Here is a 19619-nt window from a genome sequence, read left to right as displayed (position 1 = left end):
AAGAGAGAAACATGGATGATTGACAGCTGTTTGATGGCAGCAGATCAGTGAGGACTAAGATTAATGAATCCTGGTTTGTGAGGAATGTCTTTCGCCACTAAGTGACTACTGGTGTTTGGTACAGCTTGAGCTTGGCCAAAGCTTTGCTTACCGCTGGCTATTCGTAAGGGGTCCCTCTCGGGTGGGTCCTCTGATCTAGGAAGTTGAGAACCTGTACTAAAGGGTTACGTCCAGAGAAGTCACTGAGCAAAAAGAGTAAATTGATGGTAATTAATATGAACTACAAGCTGTAATTTATAGCAGTATGGTAAGAAAAGGACACAAGTAGACATCTGTGGTCAGCTACACGTGGGATCATCAGAAAGTTACTACATTGTTTCTAAATGGACATGATAAGACCACCAATAATAAGCCCAAAGAAGTGCAAATGTTGAGTAAATATTTCCCATTTGTATTTGGGGGAAAGCCAGATAGTGCATTGCATCTTATGTAAGAAAAACAAGCCTTTCTTTTATAACAATAATTTCTAAACTTAGAAATTTTTAATTGGCAGTTCCTGAATAATTTGCATCCAAGAAGCAAAGATGTTCACTGAACCCCTGCTGCTGATTTTGAATAAGTCTTGGAACACCAGAGAAGTTAGAGATGTGAAGGAAAGATAATGTTGTGCCAGCACTTAAACAGAGTAACTATGATGACATGAATAAATATAGTCCTGTCAGCTTCACATCAATCTGAACAAAATAATAGAACAATTATTTAGGGACTTTATTAAGAATTAAAGGGGCAAGAATAGAATTACATTGAAATTATCATGAACTTATTAAAAACAGACTCAATCCAAATAATTTTATAATGTTGGAGCATGTGCAGGTTCAATTGGTAAAGGTAACAGTGCTGATGTAAATGATCCTGTTGGACTATTTTATCAACAGATAGGTCCTCAAATAAAACCGTCTTTGGGGAACAGGGCAATCTCATGAGCTGGATCCTTGGCCCTTCACTCTTTAACTACTGTTCCCTGCTGATGGAATTGGCAAATAAGACAAAGATTGAGGAACTGGTGAACAGCGAAGATGTAACACCTGATGTAGGAGATCAATCTGGTTTGCTCCATAACTGTGGCACAGCACAAGTAAGGGACAGCAAAGGGGATCGGTTTCCAGATCCTGGTAGGAAGTCAGCCAGACTCAAGCTCAGTGTCTAAGGAGGCCAAGACAGCCTTTGGCTGTGCAAAGCAGCATCCATTAAGGAGCAAGGTATCTTCTGTGTTTCATGATGGTGTGATGGCTCCTACAATTGTTCTGGTGTTCAGAAAAAGGGTCCTGCAAAAAAAAAAATGGAAAGGATTCAGAAAAAAAATACACTAACTTGATTAAAGAATAGAAAAGCGTGCCTTAACCTGAGAGACTCAAGAACTCAGTTTATGTACCAGGTCCAAAGGAGGGGGATGACTTGATACTAATGAGTAACGGTTGCACAGACAGCAGAGCTTTCACAAAGATAGGCTTTTTCACTTGTTGGACAGATGTTTAACAAATCTCATGGTCTGATGCTGAACTTAGATTCATTCTGACAGAAATAAGACACTGTTTTTCAGAGAGGAGAATAATCAATGGCCAGGATTCCTCACCAACAGTCTCCTTGTTATTTATCAGTTTCTAACAAAGCTTGGGGGATTCTCTGAAAAAAAAAAAACCAAACCCAAAAAGAAAAAAAAAGGTACAGTAAAACATTGAAATTGGGAAATTTCAAGCAGGAAGAAACCGAGGTAGGTCCCATGGTTTGTATAACAACGAAGATCTGTCTAGAAGGCCCTCAAGTCTATTCTAACCTTAAAAGATCTGAGAAAATAGATTGTCAGTAATGACAAACACTTTCACTGAGTCTTTCGTCCAGCAGACTTTCTCACCACTGAGTCAACTAGGAAGACCTTTCTTTACACAATAGAGTGCTCAAACAGTCCCAAAGTTACTGTTTGCTTTTACCAGCTAGATGTTCTTACAGACAGACAAAACGAGATGTCTCAGCTAGTGCAGCCACCATGTTTAGCCAAGCATTTCAGCAGTTGTTCTTTTGACCATCCTGTGAGCTTGGCAATTTCCCCATGCTAGTAGGACTTAAAGATCTTGCAAATTAGTGAACATTTAGTAGCAAGTAAGCTAGAGGTTCAAAACCATTTATGCCATTTCTACATACTCCTCAGCTCCTTTTGTGGCCTTGTAGAACTTCTTTATGAAGAAGCTAAATGCATCTCTTGCTGCTTATCAGCTAAGGAGCTGACCTGAGAGGAAGCACCTCTGCTGCAGGTGATGATAAAGTTTCCATTTGCAGAACTTGTTCTTTTAGTTCACGTGACCTTGCAGCCCATCAGTTTGACCAAGTCTAAAGTCTTAAATCACAACTCAAGCAAAATCACCATGGCTCTCCTCCTTTTCCCATTAAAAATCTGTGAAACTACCAAGTTTTCCATGGCTTTTGCCCAAAGCAACAACCTGCTACAAATTCATTGAAAAGTAATTCCAAACTTAACCCAGATTAATAATGCTTCCAATTAGTATGGCCAAGTTTTGCAGTTTAACAGACTAAAAATTGTCAGGTTTCATGTCTTTTTGCGAACATTTTGTTCCACTTAAACCACAATTCAACAACAAATTATGACCACCAAACTAAAGTTATAAAAAAAATTCCACCTTTGCATTTTGAAAACTCTACACTTTGGTGGAGTTCAGATCTGCAGTTTAATTTAGTCCTGTTGCATAAAGATGGGAGGAACCTGCTTCTAGATCCAGAATGGTTTCCAAGTCATAGCCCTACCCAGATCGGGATATTTGGACCCATATGCTTTTGTTTGGATCATTCCCTATTTTTTTCCTTAAAATGGAGGGCGTGCTCAGATCATCTGCAAGTGTTTCAAGCTAACATGTTTTCAGCTGTTAACCTCCCTTTAGCTGAATATTATTGCCCCTTGACTGAAGTGTAATATCTAGCCACAGTTCCCCACCAGTGTAACGTGAAACGGGTTTGCTGGCCCACACTCATCGAAAGGAAGGAGTTGAGAAGGGTGAACACCTACAAAGATGCTCTTTCAATTGTTTGTGATCACACTGGCTGCTCCCTACATTTTTCTGAGGTTGGTTTCTTCCCCTAGCTTCTGCATTCTTCTCTTTAGGTATGATATTTGGAGACAGAAACATGGGCTGATGATGACTGAAACCACACTCCCCTGAACAGGATGGCCCTTGCACTTTCTAGACCAAAGTACTCTCTGGGACTGTGCTGAAAAAAAGATTTATAGTTTTTAATCTCCTCATAAGGTATGACTGTTAAATATGCTATAATATATAGGACAGGAATTAATCCTGAATTTATTTAGTATTTTTTTCTTATTTCATCTGTCAGAAGATTGTCATTTCAATTATTTATTAAGAAAATTATGTTTTTCAAGGTAAATGCATTACTTTCGTTATCTGCTTTCAATTAGCTGGGAATTCACTATGTTCAGCCAAATGTCCATTCATCAACAAATTCCAGATTCCTGGCAGTCTGAACAAATTCCCGATTTTCTTCTTTTATGGGTAAAATAAGTGAAGATATTCATGCCTCATACTAAATTATGGCTGGGGTTAGACTAGCCTAGAGGGAGGAGAAAACAACTATGGAAGGTCTTGAAATATATTAATAGATGTTTTGATAGAGGTAGAGCTAAAATATTTCACAATCTTTTTTTCTTCAGGTGCTTTGTTATGTTAACTTGTTGCCCTCCTGCCCTCCTTCATGGGCAATTTAATGAACTGAGCTGGTCACCCTCCAAAATATGTGCAACAGGTTGATGAGACCGTCTCTAACTGCAGGACTCTGCCTTCCACATGGACATGAAGGAACAAAAGCAAACTAAAATACATCCTGCACCACTGCAACTCTTCATGTCACGTTCAACCCCTCCAATTAGTTAATTCACATTTTCAGTGCAAGGCTGTGTGAGGTAGCTCTGGCAGTGCCATGGCTGACCCAGGGCCACCTGCACACCATGGAGCATCAAGGGAGCAGTGAGCAAGGAGAAGCACAGTGGCCAGCCACGTGTCTGGGCAGAACAGGGTCCAGGCTTCTGCCTCGGAAATACTCCAGAGCTGGTCCTCCTTTCTCCTCCTGCAAAACAGGACTACCTAGCTGGGGGCCAGCCCATTGCTGGCACAGCTACCTGGCGAGTGAGACCCCAACCAGTTTCTCAGCCCAGCACCGTGCCATGCTGTGTGGCTCAGGCCACTGTGGCCAGTTCTCTCCCCAGCCAGCTGCACGCTGGGGAGAGAAAGCCCCAGGCTCCAGTGTGGGAGCTGAGCTTCTTGCAGAGAGGTTCTTTAACCTGAAAAAGGGAGCATAAGCACTTTTTGAAATGCAAACATGCCTTTTTTAAATGCCTCATGACCAAAGGCACTTCTGCTACCTGCTTGCAGTGACACTCCACAGGGTGCTGGGCCAAAGCCTTTTACAGGGAACCACCCAGGCAAAGCTGGGAGAGAAGCTCTGCCCATGCCAGCCATGGGGATGGAGGGCAACCAGAAATGCTGCCCCAGGCTCTGTGCACGCTCACCACAGCTGTGGTCTCAGTTACTCTCCAGGCACTGCTTGCAGTGGTACTTCTGTGTGTGGTACGGCCAGCTCCGAGCCATGGAGAGAGCAGAGGAGCTGAGTGGAGTGATCCTACTGTCCCAAATGGCTGTATCAACTTGCATCATCTCTGCAGGGCATCAGACCACGTGCCTGAGGAGGTCCTGGGCACACCACAGCTCCTGACTGGGCCCTGTGGCCACATTCCTTCCCAGTGAGCAAGGAGGCAGGGAGAAGAGTAACTTCCCAACAGGCAGTTAAGATCTAGCTGGGATGCTTGCTAGGACTTAGGAGCGTTTTTTGTGAGATAGCCTCAAAATATAAGCAGTATTTAAAGCTCAGCTGTTTCCTTCCAAACTAGGAAGATTTTCAGTCATTTTAGTAATTTATTTTATCTCCTCCTTCTTTTGTTAGTGAAACTGCTATCTCCCCTGGCTTGCTCTGTTATTGTCAAAAATCATCTGTCCTGGTCACTTCCTCTGGGTTGCCCAGCGTCATCTTGGTTTTGTGCTGCCCTTCTGTTCCCCAGCTCAGCCATCACTGACTCTCTAATTATGTTTACTTGGTCACCTCCTCTTTCCTCCTCCTCCTCCTCCTCTTTCCTCCTTTCCACTCACAGTGGATACTTTCTGCTCCTTTTGTTTTCTCTCGTCAATGACTTGTGGTCTGTAATGCTTTCCTTACACTGTGGAGCAGGATTCTTCAGCCTTTCTTACCATATCATTCTCACAGGTCTCTCCCTCTCCATGCACACTCTGAGATGGCGTTCTCTTGTGCACCATATTTTGCATCATGTGAATGAAGAAAGAGAGTCACTACTCTGCCTTTCGTTCGCCAGGTTGTGCAGAAAGCCAACCATCCCTATGTGGGACGATGCCTTTCCCACCAGACGTGGGAGAGGCAGGAAGATAAGATTTTTCCCCCCTTATGAGATTTGTGTGCATCTCAGCCAGACATTGCTCTCCACACAGCAAGATGATTTGTGTGCATCTCAGCCAGACATTGCTCTCCACACGGCAAGATGGCTAGGCTGAGGTTTTGGGGTAAAAGCTATGCCTCCTTCACTTCTCGGTGACACAGAGCCCCAAAAGCCACCTCACCATCCAGCAGTTCTGCCAACGCTGTGCCCCCACTGAAGGCTCTCCCAACAGGCGAAACCATTGCCATCTCTCCAACATCTGTCTAGTGTCCTATAGCCTAGGCAATCATGAACTCATGTGTTTATTTTACTGGTAGAATACACCTGCAACTTAAATATTGTATGATAAGCAGATGTTCGCTTCTATAAATTGAACAGCGTGCAAAGATTTATAGACCCCAGAGGTTCAGATTTAGTGAGTGGGAGCCAAGGTCACAACTGGACCTTCAGATTCAATAAATCTTGACATTACTGGAGCATTGGGGGAGGGGAGGAAGGCATTGCTATAGACATATAACAATTTTTAAAGTATACCAGTGATAATCTGCAAAGCAGATGTAAGTCAGGCTGATTTTGATATGTTAAACTGACCCTGCCAGGCAAGAGATGAAATAACTCAGGATTTGATTTGGAGTCACATATGGAATATGGGAGTGGAAGTGGTGATAATAAGCCCCTGTTCATATGAGAAGCAGAGGCGAAAAAAGCTTCATGAAAAAAAAATAAATGCTTTGTTTTCATGCTATAAGAAGGATACTGTAGATACCACCAGTGGTGAATTTATTCTAATTAAGGTACTTTAAATGATATATCTGTGCTGTGTCTTTCTTTCATGCAGCGCACTAATGAAAACCACTGGTTTAGCCACAGAAAAACCAAAGTCTTGTGGGAGCAGAGTAGGTACCTGCTGCACCCCAATGGTGTCTCCCAGCTCAGGAAGCAGAGCCAGGGCTGTAGGGTGCATTCAGAGGGCTGGCAAGGAGAGAGGCTGTTGGAAGTAATTCAGTCTCTAACGTCACTTCAGACCCTGGTCTCTTTGCTGAAGTTTTAAACACAAGCTGGCAGCAAGAATGGATGGGAAGGGAGGCAAGGCAGTATGGACAACCTGCGCTGATGTCACTGTGGAAGAAGGAGAGGCTGGAAATTGAGATTTAGGTAGTGAGGAAGGTTTGAAATGGGGACCAAAACATCCTGACATGGCGCCTTCATAGAATGGTTTGGGTTGGAAGGGATAGGAGCGACTCAGCAGCTGTTGCCTTGTGATAGGTGCAGTAAGATAGTGCTAAGGGTGTAAGTAGCAGTGGATAAAGTCTGAAACACCAGAAGCAGCCTGAACTGGCCCCTGCCAGACCAGAGCCCAGCCTGGGCTGTGAAGCCAACCAGGGAAGTAGTAGAAGTTTGTCTGCTCCAGACTCCACGCCATACCCCGTGATTCTCAAGTTAGCACAGTCAAAGTCAGCTTTCATCAGCTGATACGCCGTCACAGTCCAGGCTGGGCAGGGAAAGCCAGAGCTGCCGCTGATGTACATGGGGTGTACGTGACCAGCTCCTCCTGCACCCCCTCCACCCTGTGGGCACCCTCCTGCTCCACACCTGCAGTTTTGCAACTGCCCATGACATTTTAAAACAAACAGCTCAACTGGCCCATTGAACAATTCAAGGTTACAACAAAAGCCCACATGCAGGTTTTCGATGAGCCATCATAAATTACGCTGGTGTTCTGGTGTTTCTGCCTTTCTGTTTAGAATAACTCATAGTGGTTTATAAGAATCATCTAACTAGCAATTTTTAGGGACTTCCGAAACATGTAGTTCAGCCAAAAGCAAAGCAGAAAAAACACCACCAGTAAGGAATTCCCCAGTTACTGAATAACGACTATTAAATACGAATACCCAATCTAGCAGAAGATGGAGTCAGATGCAAACAAGAGAAAACAAACACGAAAATGTTGTACTGACTTATTTCTCACTGAGGCAGATATGCATGTGAACAACTCCCCCGAAGTCAAGTACCTGAAAGCAGAGCTGTCTGAAGCAGAATGAGCTAGGAAGATGTAGCATTTGATGGCTTTTGTGGGAACTGAAATGAAAATTTTGGAGCCAAAGTGAAGTTATCGTTAATTGCCAGATACAATCTTTGCAAATGAGAGTGACTCCAAATAAGACTATGGGATATACCCTACCTGCCAGCTGTAATACAGATAAATAGTCATATCACTCTGAAAGCATGACAGGCAGAAGCACCAGCTCAAGATTTTCAAAGTGCTTGCACAAGGATGCACAGGTACCTGCATGCCCTCCTGAAAGGAAATCCAGTGGGAAAAGCTGGAGTTAGGCAGGGGGGTTTGAGGCCCAGAGCACTACCCTCTCTTGCTCTCATACTGGCTCAGTTTTTTCACTTCTGGGCACAGGGATCTTTTTAACTCTCACACCCATGTATACAAGATATGGGCATATTTTCCTTCAGAGGATGTGGTGGAGGTCACGGTTTGTGCAGGCTTGGAAAAGTCTGCCGTAACAATATTTGATGTAAAACAAACATTCCGTCAACTCATCTTTCCTGTCTGACTGTGTGTTTTCTGCACCTAGGTCCCAATTTACGGGAGGGAGGCACAGGGAGTGATTACCTGCCCCAGTGCCACCCAGCAGCCCCAGCCAGCAGCCCCCTGCAGTGATCCCAGTCACCACATCCGCTCGCCTGGAGGCTTTTTTCCCCATGACCACAAGCTCCAGGTTCATTAAGGAAAGATATTTCTCAATGGTTTCTCCACTACTCTTTGTGAAAGTCCTACACAACCAGGGCAATCGGGAAGCATTTACACTATTGAGCATTTGTTCCAGTTTTTACTTTAAACACTGACTCTGAAAGAATTCTGATTTCCATACGAAACAAGCACATTGTGGCCTCTTTGCTGGTGAGGCACAGACTGTGAATTTCCCAGCCTTGGAAGTTACAAAAGACAGCTCTGGTGTCTGCAACGTCTTTTGAGAGAGCCCCTGGTGTCCTTAATGAAAAATTCATTTAGTGTAAATCAATATTCAGCTTTATTGTCATCCTGTAGCAGACCGGGCTGCAGGTGAGAGTGAGTTTAGTGGTTACTATTTATTCCCACCCGATTACTAATCCCATTTCCCATTGCTGAAATAAGGTGTTAAAAATCAAAGTAATCTCTCATTGAAAGGAAGACATTCCTAACAGCTGTATCCTTCAAAGGCTTCAGCCTTTTCTTTCCCTTACCGTCTCCCTAGGTAGCCCTCTGGGACACACGGTTATGTGGGATGCCAACAGCTCGCTATTCATCACGGCCCTATTCTCCAATGGCCCATTGACTTTCAATAATTTATCACTCAATGTTTTGTGTGTTGCTGAGGAAATAAATCAGAACTGGGAGCACCAGATGACCCTGCATCACATCATACTGTGTTAATTTATTTTAAAAGGGTTTTCTCAGCCCAGCCATGGGTTGCAGGAATCTCCTCTGCAAGGAGCAGTGAGGACGGGGGTTAAAGTCCACTGAGCCAAGTGCGAAGAGCAGAGAGAGAGAGAGGCTTCAACGTGGAAGCACATGAGCTTGGAAACCCTCACAGGGTGAACAGGCGGTCGGCTTTCCAAGCAGAGCTAGTGGTGACAGTGCTCCAAGAAAAATACATTTAGTTCTTAAGCGTGTAGCTTTTGTTCTGGGCTCACAGTCTCTTTTTGTTTCTTGGACTAGGTCTTGCACCCGGATACGGCAAGTAAATATCAAGCCATAAATCACAAATCCGATGCTTGCTTTTCTTTCCTCAAGGTTGTATAATGTAATGAAAAAGATCAAATAAATGCAAAGCTATTTTATGCTACACATGCAGAGTGCAAAAAGCCCTGGGTCTCTTCCAATGACCCCGCAAGAATGATAGGCCTCCTGCTAACAAGAAGATCTATTTTTCTGAGGCATCACACAAATCCTCTCGTGGATTGAAGAGTTTCTCCTGTTCTTGTTTTCTTTAATGCTCTTGCAATACAGTTAATTTAATGTATGACAACACTTCATTCAAACCTTCTGCACATATATATTACAGTAGTTTCATCAAATGTGCCTCTGGCAGAACAGGAAACACAAATTTCTTACGTTCCTTCCCAGAGTCCTGAATGCACGTCAACAACTTTTTGGCCCTTGTCGCCCTTGGTCATTTCTTATCTCCCCTTCAAAGGGGAAGAACCATGGCTGCTAACACACAATCTTGCCTCTGACGTTACCACTGGAGCACCAGGTTGACCCAACCTGGAAGACGGGAGGGTGTTGGGACTTCACCTTGAAGTTCTAGGACCTTGTTCTTGAAGTCCAGCCTTGCCAAGGTTGCACACTCTGTTCCTGCACTCCCTAACGCAGCAGGGCCTGCAGTCACACCACCTGGTGCTCTTACAAAATCAGCTCCTAGTTACCTGCAAGGGGAAGAGCCACACCAAGAATGCGTGATTCTTCCTAACCCCCTGAAACATTGTTCAGGGTAATTCCTCTTCTCTAGGATGGTGAGGAATTGTATAACAGGGTAGGAGCATTCCCAGTACTGCTGACGCATTAGCAGCCTCTCCGCTCATCTCTAAGCATGTAAAAACGGGACTTTAGAGCATCACATAACTAACTGGCAGCTAGTTTTTGTGGTGAGAGCAGGGAAACACACTTTCTTGACACCAGCTCCTTTGCCAGGTTTCACGTCTTTGCCACACCTCCAGAGGAACAGTAACCTTTACAGGAACGAGCTCGCAGGTGGGATGTAAAAGCCCATTTCTGTCTCCATTCTCTCCTCCTCCTCAGAAGTTTCCATTTGCATTTACATTTTTCCAAACTTGTAAAGTAGGGAAAGATATCCAATGTGTGTAATTCTAGCACGAAGAGCTAAAGTTTGCCAATGTTATGGGAAACCATAAGCAAAAGCTTATAATGGGAAGCGCTAGGGAATCCTGTCTTTGCCGAAGACAAAAACCCCTGCTGTGCCTGCCACCAAGATTAATTCCAGATTTCCTCAGGTTCTGTGACAGGCACAGGGCCTGTCCCAGCAGCTGCTAAGCACTATCAGGTGTAATGCTCTCTTTCAAATCTCTCAGCCCTGGTATCAAGAGCATTATTCTGAGGAGATTTTTCCTGAAATCTTCATGAGACAACATTGGGAAATCCTGATTAGTCAGTAAGACCATTGTTTATCCTCCTGGTAAAGCACAGCTTCCACAAAACCAGAGCCATTCTCTGCTTGAAGATAAGCAAATGTTAGCAAAATGGCTATAAATTGTGAGATTACTGGTTAAGGTTGCAGCAAAATGCAATTTGCATCTAAACTCTGTTTTCTCTCATTTACAGCCTTCTTCAAATGTCTTCTTTGGCACTAAAAACATTTGTCTCAACCTAAAAGTGAACTTTTGAGGGGGGTGGGGGGGTATCTAAATAAAACCCCTACAGCTGTTTTTTAATTATCCAGGAAGAAAAAAATGCACATTTCCCAGTATAAACATTATCTTGGTTTTATTTTGGGGATTTTTTGTTGTTTTGTTTGGGGTGTTTTTTAGTTCAAGGAGAACATTCAGTTTATTTAGACTTAGATTATTTTATTTTATTTAGATGTCAGCACGGCACATCTGTATTTCTCGGTGAGACAGAGGAACATAAGAACTGCTTGGTGAGGTCACACCAAGGGCTGGTCCAACCCCGTATCCTGCCTCCAACAGCGGCCCGTCAGTAGCAGATGCTCAGAGCAAAGCACAGAGGAAACAGGACCAGCACCCAGGGGGGTCTCCTGGTGTCCCCGCTGTGCTCCCAGTGCGCAGTGGTCACAGGGCTTCCTGAGCTGGAGCTGCAGCTGGACCGCTGCATGTGACAGTCACAAACAGCCTGGTCCTCTCCAAATTCGTCTAACCCCCTTTCGAGCCCCTCTGCCGTCTTGGCCTTTGCAGCGTCCTGTGGCAGACACAGGCACAAGGCAGCCACACTGCATGTGAAAGCAATACTTCTTGCCCTCTTTTTAAACCTGGTAATGTCCTTAGAAGACTCTTAGTTCTTACAAGAAACACTGAATAGCCTTTTTTCCTGAATACGCCTTTTTTTGTAAGCTGTGTCATCTCTCCTCTCATGAAAGCTTGTTCATAGCCCTCCTCATTCTTGTTTTTCTTCTCTCTGTACCTCTGCCTCTCCCATATCCATTCTAGGGGGGTTGAAATATGGCATGGCTTGGACTTATGATTCATATGACAACTTCCTTTCCTGATAGTATCTAGTATGTAATTTGCCTGGTTTTTCCTACATTGCTGCATATCAAAACCATACTTTCATAGAATTTTCCATAATTATTCCAAACTTCTTTCCAAAAGGCAGCAGCTTGCTGAGAGCCAACTATTGGCTAAGCAATAGTCATTTTCTTACTTCCCCTCTGTTTCATTACTTTTTTCTTACAAGCACTGGCTTTCTCCTGACATTGTATCTCCCAGCCACTCAGCAGTGTGAGATCCTCCTGCAACTGTTTGCTGTTGGCTCTTCCAAAGAGTTTTGCATCATCTGCAAATGTGGTTACTTTGCTGTTTATCCTCTCTTCCAGATCTTTGATCAATACATTGGAATATACTACATTCATGTACACTGCTTTCTAGGCTAAAGCAGATCCGTGAAAGGATTGGGCCTTTTTCCCTCCGCAGCTTGGCTTTCCAATGGGCCTGGGGCAAAGTACCATTTTTGGAAAGATGGATATGCTTTATTGGTGATGCCTTGCTTAGTCACATACTTACTGACCTCTGCAAAGACTGCCAACAGATTTGCAAAGCCTGACTCTCCCCCACAGAAGCAACACTTCTTTCACCATCTATCTCACACACATGGGAGCAATCCACATCTGTCAATTCTAATCTATGATATAGTTTTCAATACCCTGCCCAGTATAGAAGGCCAGCACATTAGTTTGCAGTTCTCAGATTCATTCTTGAATTATTTCTAGGTGTAATCAACATATCTGGAATAAAAGGTTCAAATGTGAGCTTTTATTAATAATGAGAAGGACAACAAATATTCCCTGTTGTCATGGTTTAACCCAGCAGGTAAGCATCGCACAGCTGCTCGCTCACTCCCCCCAACCCCAGTAGGATGGGGAAGAGAATCAGAATGGTAAATGTGAGAAAACTCATGGGCTGAGATAAAGACAGTTTGATAGGTATATCAAAAGCCACACTTGCAAGGAAAACAAAACAAGGAGTTCATTCACCACTTCCCATAAGCAGGCAGGTGTTCAGCCATCCCCAGGAAAGCCGGGCTCCGTCACACTCTATAACTGTTACTTGGGAAGACAAATGCCATCACTCTGAACGTCCTCCCATTCCTTCTTCACCCAGCTTTTTATGCTGAGCATAATGCCGTATGGTATGGAATATCCCTTTGGTCAGCTGGGGCCAGCTGTCCCAGCTGTGTGCCCTCCCAGCTGCTTGTGCACCCCCAGTTGCTGGTGGGGTGGGGTGAGGAGTAGAAAAGCCCTTGGCTCTGTGTAAGCGCTGCTCAGCAGGAACTAAAATACCCCTGTATTATCAACAGTTTTCAGCACAAATCTGAAACATAGCCCCATCCAGCTACTATGAAGAAAATTAACTCTATCCCAGGAAAAACCAGCACACCTGTAGACAAGCTCAGTTATCTGTGCTAGTTTCCCTATTAAAAGCATAACTTCTTCCACAAACTGGGCCAAAGTATGCCCACAATTAAAATCTTTGGAAAGTTGCCTGTGTTCCTTGAACAGAGTGTTGATTTAGTTTTTGCACTGCAAAATGCGCTGACAATTTCTTCCCCCATAAACTCCATTTTTGTATTCACAATTTTGCTCCTGTAGTCTCTTGTGGATCAAACATAATATAAGGCATCGACTGAACATGAAGAAGCTGTCATATAGTTTGGCATCTGCCATTAATACTGCGATCTGGGTTCACAATTAATTAGAGCCCTCCTACACTGGGAAATGCACTAGCATTATTTTGCCTCTATAATTCTGGTTATATTGGTACAGTGGTTGATGACCCAAGCCCGTCACCGTTTAAAGTTCTTCTGACAATGCCTTTAATGACATGCTTTAACTTTAGGTCAGTCCCTGAACTGGTCAGGCAGTTGGACTAGGTGGTCCTTGTAGGTCTCTTCCAAATGAAATAGTCTAGTCTATTCTAAATCAGAGCTTTCCCTGTGCTCAATCCTTTCCTGAAATAATTGTGCAAATTTGTTGATGTTTTGGCATATTTTCCTTCAGCATTGCTGCCCTCAGGTTTACAAAGCAGACATTTGCATACTTTTAAAATGTAGTCAAATGTATAACATAGGATAAAAATATGTAAGTCTGTATTGAGTTATTTGTCTTTTATACACCTGAGCGTGTACATGTGCATGTGTGTGTGCAATACTGCACAAGCATTCATGTAGACATTAGAGAAGGTAAAGGTATGTGTACAGGAACTGTGTTTTATTTCAAAAAAATGCTAAATAAATCCAAAAGAGGTAGAAGTTAACTATTGCAGTGAAGGCATCAAGTGTTTATGTTAATGCACGTAATTAAAAATATGAAAGCGCTGTCTGTGAAATTAACGCAACCTATCAGGTGCTTTAAAAATAGGCTCCCACTTAAAGATTTTGCCTACCCAGGGTTTCAGTGGGTATCACCATGGTACCACCTACGTAAACAAATGCAGATTAATGGAGGGAGTGTGGGTGCTTTCACCTCTCTCCCTCAAAATTAGCAGCACTGTGGTGGCACTGTGCATTCCCGCACGATAATACATCATGGCTGCCCAGCCCCGCCTCCACCTTCGAGTTAGTTCAGGGCTGTGTTTGCCTCCGGGTAATGTTAAATTCAGGGCTTGTGTTTCAGGACTACTCATCCTCACCTCGCAGCTCTCTCAGCTGCAGTATATCACTCACAGGCCTATAACCTTAACCCATAGGGGGGTATCCCATGCGGCATACACTAATTTATAAATGAGAACGATATCTGAACGCGTCACATTTCAGTGAAGAAAAACAAACCTTATGGACTCTTTTAAGGCTGTGATAAATTAGAATGTGCATGGTACAAGAATTTATCTTGCACCCTTATTACAAGTATTTCCTTTTCACTGGTTAATTTAATTAAGAGGTGTCCCTTTGGATGAAAACTTTGTAAGATGGATATATTTTTCTCCAAGACATAATTCATTTTGAATGAAGAGGGGGAAAATCATAGCTCCTGAACTTATTAATAATGATCTAAATTAAAATACATTCCTGGCTTCCTTGAACACTTACGTATGTTATGGGATAGCTGGGAGCAGAGGCAAGAGGGATTATTTTTGTTTTCATGGAAAGGTCCGGATCCCAGAAACACTGTCAAATGCGTATGGTGAGGAGTTAGTCACAATGATTACTTTGGCAAGGGAGAAAGCAGCAGAAACAAAAACAACACTGACCCAACTTTCTGTCAAAGCAGGGGACAGGGATGAGAGAGCTGGTATGGGGTCGTTCTTCTTCCCTCCCAATGCCCAGGATCCCATCTCACTCCAAAAAAAAGCCTCCCTGTGCTTGGCAGCCTGTGGCTGTGAAGGAGACTGAGGACAGGAGCAGGACAAATGGTCGAGCTGCTAGGGGTAGGTCATGGCCCAGAGGGGTCACCCTCCTGCACAGCCCCCTTTCCCCGTGACGCAAATCATCACCCAGCACAGGACACTGGGCCCCCAGGGGACACAAAACCCACAGAAGACCCCATCCTGGTTCAGCTGGCAAGTTCTGGGGAAGAGCAGCCATCCCCTGAAGGTGTTACTTGAGCTGTAGACCCAAAAAGAAAAAGGGAAAGATGAAGCCCACTGGAGGAGGTGCTCTTTAGGGTTCAGAGGGTGAGGATTTTACCTCGGGTCTGCCCCACTGATCTTGGATGTGCCACTTTATCTCACTTCTTGGGACCCCTTCCTGACTTTTGTCTGACCTACTTGAAGGGTGATATCTGTGGATCACAAGCCAATTCCTGCTGTGTCTGTGCAATGAGACAACGAGGCCCCACACGCAACTTTGCTGACATACAGGCATTGCAAAGCGATGATGACAAAACCGCAACAGTTTTTCCAAAATGTCTGCTTTCTGCTCACAGAGCAGTTCCTAGTATTGTTCACTAGAAAATTAGTTCCCAGCTCAGTCCCTAGAGAGGGGTGGGTGATTTTGTGCCTGATTATCTCTGCAAGAGAGAGTTTAGACACACAAATGTTTGGGAGACCCACCTGTTTTGAGAGGCTTCTTCTTCCACAAAGGCTGGTGTTTACAGCTTCCATCGCTGCCTCTGTGGCATGCTGATGAGGGATGATTTTAACGATGTTCAAGGTTGAATAATAGATAAAGGCTTGTCATTTCACTTCCTCTTTAGGGGACAATTTTCTGATCAGTATTGAGTATTATGTCAATAACTCGTGTCATATTTTCTTTCATTACAGAGCCTACCAATGCACTGCTAGCAGACTCATTAACAAAATAAGGGGCATCACTGCCAGAAGAAAAGGCTACTCAAATGTAAATACAAAGTCTAGCAAAACATCTCAAGCATGTAAGCTTGGGCTTGAATCATTGCTGAGGATATAATTGAAGGGGTTTCTCAACACATTATTCAAATCCATGTTGATGCTGTTTTGCTTCCCACCCCACTCCAGCACCTGCAGAAACCTCTCTGCTGACCCCAAGACCCTTGGTGAGATTCAAGCCAGAGCATTTGGTCAATGCCAGCTCTTACATCAGTGACTGGCACCCCTTCATGGCTCACACATCCCACTTTTAAAAGAACAATTACGGCCATGCTGTGAGTTGAATGACAAAACTCAAAGGAAAATGAACCTGAAGATGTTTCCCTAGCAACTGTGTGCAGCAGTGTTCCCACCAGTCCAACATTACAGCATCACTCTTCGAACTGAAAAAAAAAAAAAACCAGATTGAAATCTTTACCACTTAAATTGCAAGTGCAGCCTGGCAGAGACACAGCCTTCCTTGGTCACATTGGCCAGTACCCAACTCAAAATGCTGGCTTTCACCTCATGTGGAAGACCACTCTGGGTAAGGAATAGCAACAGTCATGAACAGAGGTTCAGGGAGCATAGCAACCTCAGGAACTAGCCCTGAAAACAAACAAACAAAAAGCTTAATTTCAGTATAGTTAAAAGAAAATAAATGTTTATTATTTCTTTCTCCTTCCATTCCTGATCCTTCTCACTACAACACTAGTGTAATTTTAACATGTGCTGTTTAACGAGTCACCTGCAACCATCTGACACACATTGGCTTCCTTGAAACAAAAGCCACGAGTTCCCTGTGGGCACAGCAAGGCTGACTCACCTAACTGTAACCATCTTTGTGCAGCTAGTCTTTCCCAATCCTTGCTTATCCTTCCTGAAGTGGCCTGACTCTGGGAAACCACATGCCCTGTTGCAACCCACTCTTTTTCTTTCCTGGCAGACACTGAGGTCCATATTTTCTCTCCGCTGTATCACCCAGAGCAGATACAGTGAGTGATGCAAATGGGGAGAGGGAAGAGGCAACAGTCCCATTACTATCGTAATAAACCCACCTATGTTTTGTTTATATTACCACCATTGTTTTGACTGATGTAGTCCAGTCTACTGGATGAGGCCAACTTTTTAGGCTGAATCCTGCATTATTCTCTTCCAGAAGGACAGTAACCATTTCCCTCAAGGATGCTATTCTGGTTTGAATATATAGGCACACAGGTGAAAGGCTGCGATGACATTATATTCTAAAATATATTTGCACTGGTACATTATCCATTAGTGGTACTTCTGAGATAAATGCAACATTATACCGTAGCACCCCAAGAATGATTTCCACTCACTCACGCTGGAAATATCCTGTTAGACAAACTTGGGTTTCACCTTTTGGACCTGAAAATGCTCCCCAAAGATGGTCAGCCAGTTGCTTTGCTTAGCTGATGTATGCTCAGCATCACTAACATGGATTAAATATTAAAGCAATATTAAATCCAAAAAATCGTATCTCACACTGTGATTTATGATTTACTTCCTGCAATACGAGAGGCCTTTGGCACAGAAGCAGAGATGCCTCAGATGCCACCAACGGGACATTTTTATAGAAAGAGTGTGAGGGGAGAGAAGCGTTCATCAACATCCGTGCATTAGTTATGCAGCTCTTCCTCCTGCTTGTCAGGTGTTAATACTCATGCCGTTCACTCTTTCTGTAGTTCTCCATGTGCCATCAGTAGGAAAAGCTCAGCCAGGGGCTCTGCAGGGCAGGGCTAAACAGTCTCAGGGTATCTGAAAGCCTCAGCTGATGAAGCAGAAGGAAGACTTATGCGGTTGCCCTGACCCACGAGAAAGGGACTGTTGCTTGTTACCCAAGGAAAGTGGTAGGTTTGTGCAACTGAGTAGAGCAAGTCAAGAGGGAAACGAACAATCAAAAAGCTGGAATCTCTCCTTGGTGAGGAGGCAATCCCACAGCTGCTGGGCCTGCTTTGGGAAAAGAGCTCCTCATTGCCTCCCGAGCTACATGCAACAACTCGGGGAACCCATGAGACCTGCACTACCCGCAGACTTCAAATGTTGAGTTTCTAACATCTCAGGAGGCTTTGGAGCATTTCATAACTGCATACAATGCAGGCAAAGCCTGAGAAGTCCAGTTTTCTTCTCTCTAATTCAAGTAACAGCCCACCCACATACTTAGATTAAGGTGTACTTCAGGATAATGAAAAGTCATTAATTCTCTTCTTACGACAGCTTCTTAAGAAAATTTCCCTGTTACTCCATCAATTCCCTTCGTTGACACAGGATGGTAGAGATGTAGTAGATCAGGCAGACAATATAACATTTTTTTGTGCTGCAGAATCTCACATCCTGTCCCGCTCATCAACATACTTACGAGGCATCAGGAACATTATCTCATACCTAGAAATTATTCCTTTTCCCATCCCTGTGCAGTCTTGCTACTGTAACTTGCAAAACCTCCCTACTCACAGGTTGGAGCTGGCACTGGACTCACCATCTGTCTTTTCTGTCTGCAAGAGGCTTTGATCCAGCCTGTCATCTTGCTAGGAGCCAGAGCACGGCTCCTCCTGGCTCTCCATTCCACCAGGTGCTGGGAGCCAGAGCCTCTGATGCTGAAGCCACAGAGAAGACAGTGCAACGCTGTTACAAATGGGTGATTCAGATCACTTAAAGAATCACTGTCAAAGCTATCAGCAAAAGTCAATTTATTGAAATATGATGTTGTAAAAGTGCCACTTAACAAAGTTCGATGGCAAGGTTTACTCTACTACTGCACTGCACAATCATTTGAACAATAATTCAAAACTGCCAAGGCAGAGTCAAAGTTACCAAGGCAAAATCAGAGTTACCAAGACACAACATTATGTACAATATCAGTCGCTGACCAAAGACCTGCCGTCGGTGAAAGGTCTCTCTGCCTTGAGGAGCAACCTTGAGAAGCGTCCCAGCTCAAGGGGAGATCACTGCCATACAGCCAGGCTGCTTAGCAGGGTGAGCTCAAAGGCAGCTCACTTAGGCTGTCATATTTATGGAATAAAGCGGTTGGCTTGTAGTCAAATTACATACAGTGGAAAAGGTGTGCATGAGACTCCTTGTACCCACAGCTTTCTTTGTTCCTTGATAAATGAGTCATGGAAAAGCCACCTGCTATTCATGTGTTAATTGCATGATGGATTGGTGTTCCAAGCTCATAGCCATTAATGCTCAGTGTCACTCTGCTCCTTTGTGGGTTTTCAGAGAACAGATTGGAACTAGAGAAGTTCTTGACCCGGTTATGGCTTAGGTCTTTACTGCCTTTGGAGCCTGTACCAAACTACCGCTAGTTTGGTTAAGGGGTTGAGTGTATCCATCACAGACCCCCATACCTGCATATCTGCAATACTACATTTTAAGCTGGGATCTGCCAGGACCTGACCAAGTCCTAGGACCTGGCTGCAGCAGCTGAAGCATGGGGACTACCCCAAGATGAGTAGAGGATTTTGTGTGCAGGGGTATGAAAGCAGCAAAGCAATTGCCCTTTCCCAGAAAGTAAAGGCATAACCTGTTCCCACAGAAATGAATGGTGAAACTGCTGCGCCCT

Source organism: Falco cherrug, chromosome 2, assembly GCF_023634085.1.
Source record: "Falco cherrug isolate bFalChe1 chromosome 2, bFalChe1.pri, whole genome shotgun sequence".
Classification (NCBI taxonomy): domain Eukaryota; kingdom Metazoa; phylum Chordata; class Aves; order Falconiformes; family Falconidae; genus Falco; species Falco cherrug.
Note: the sequence above shows the minus strand (reverse complement) of the source record.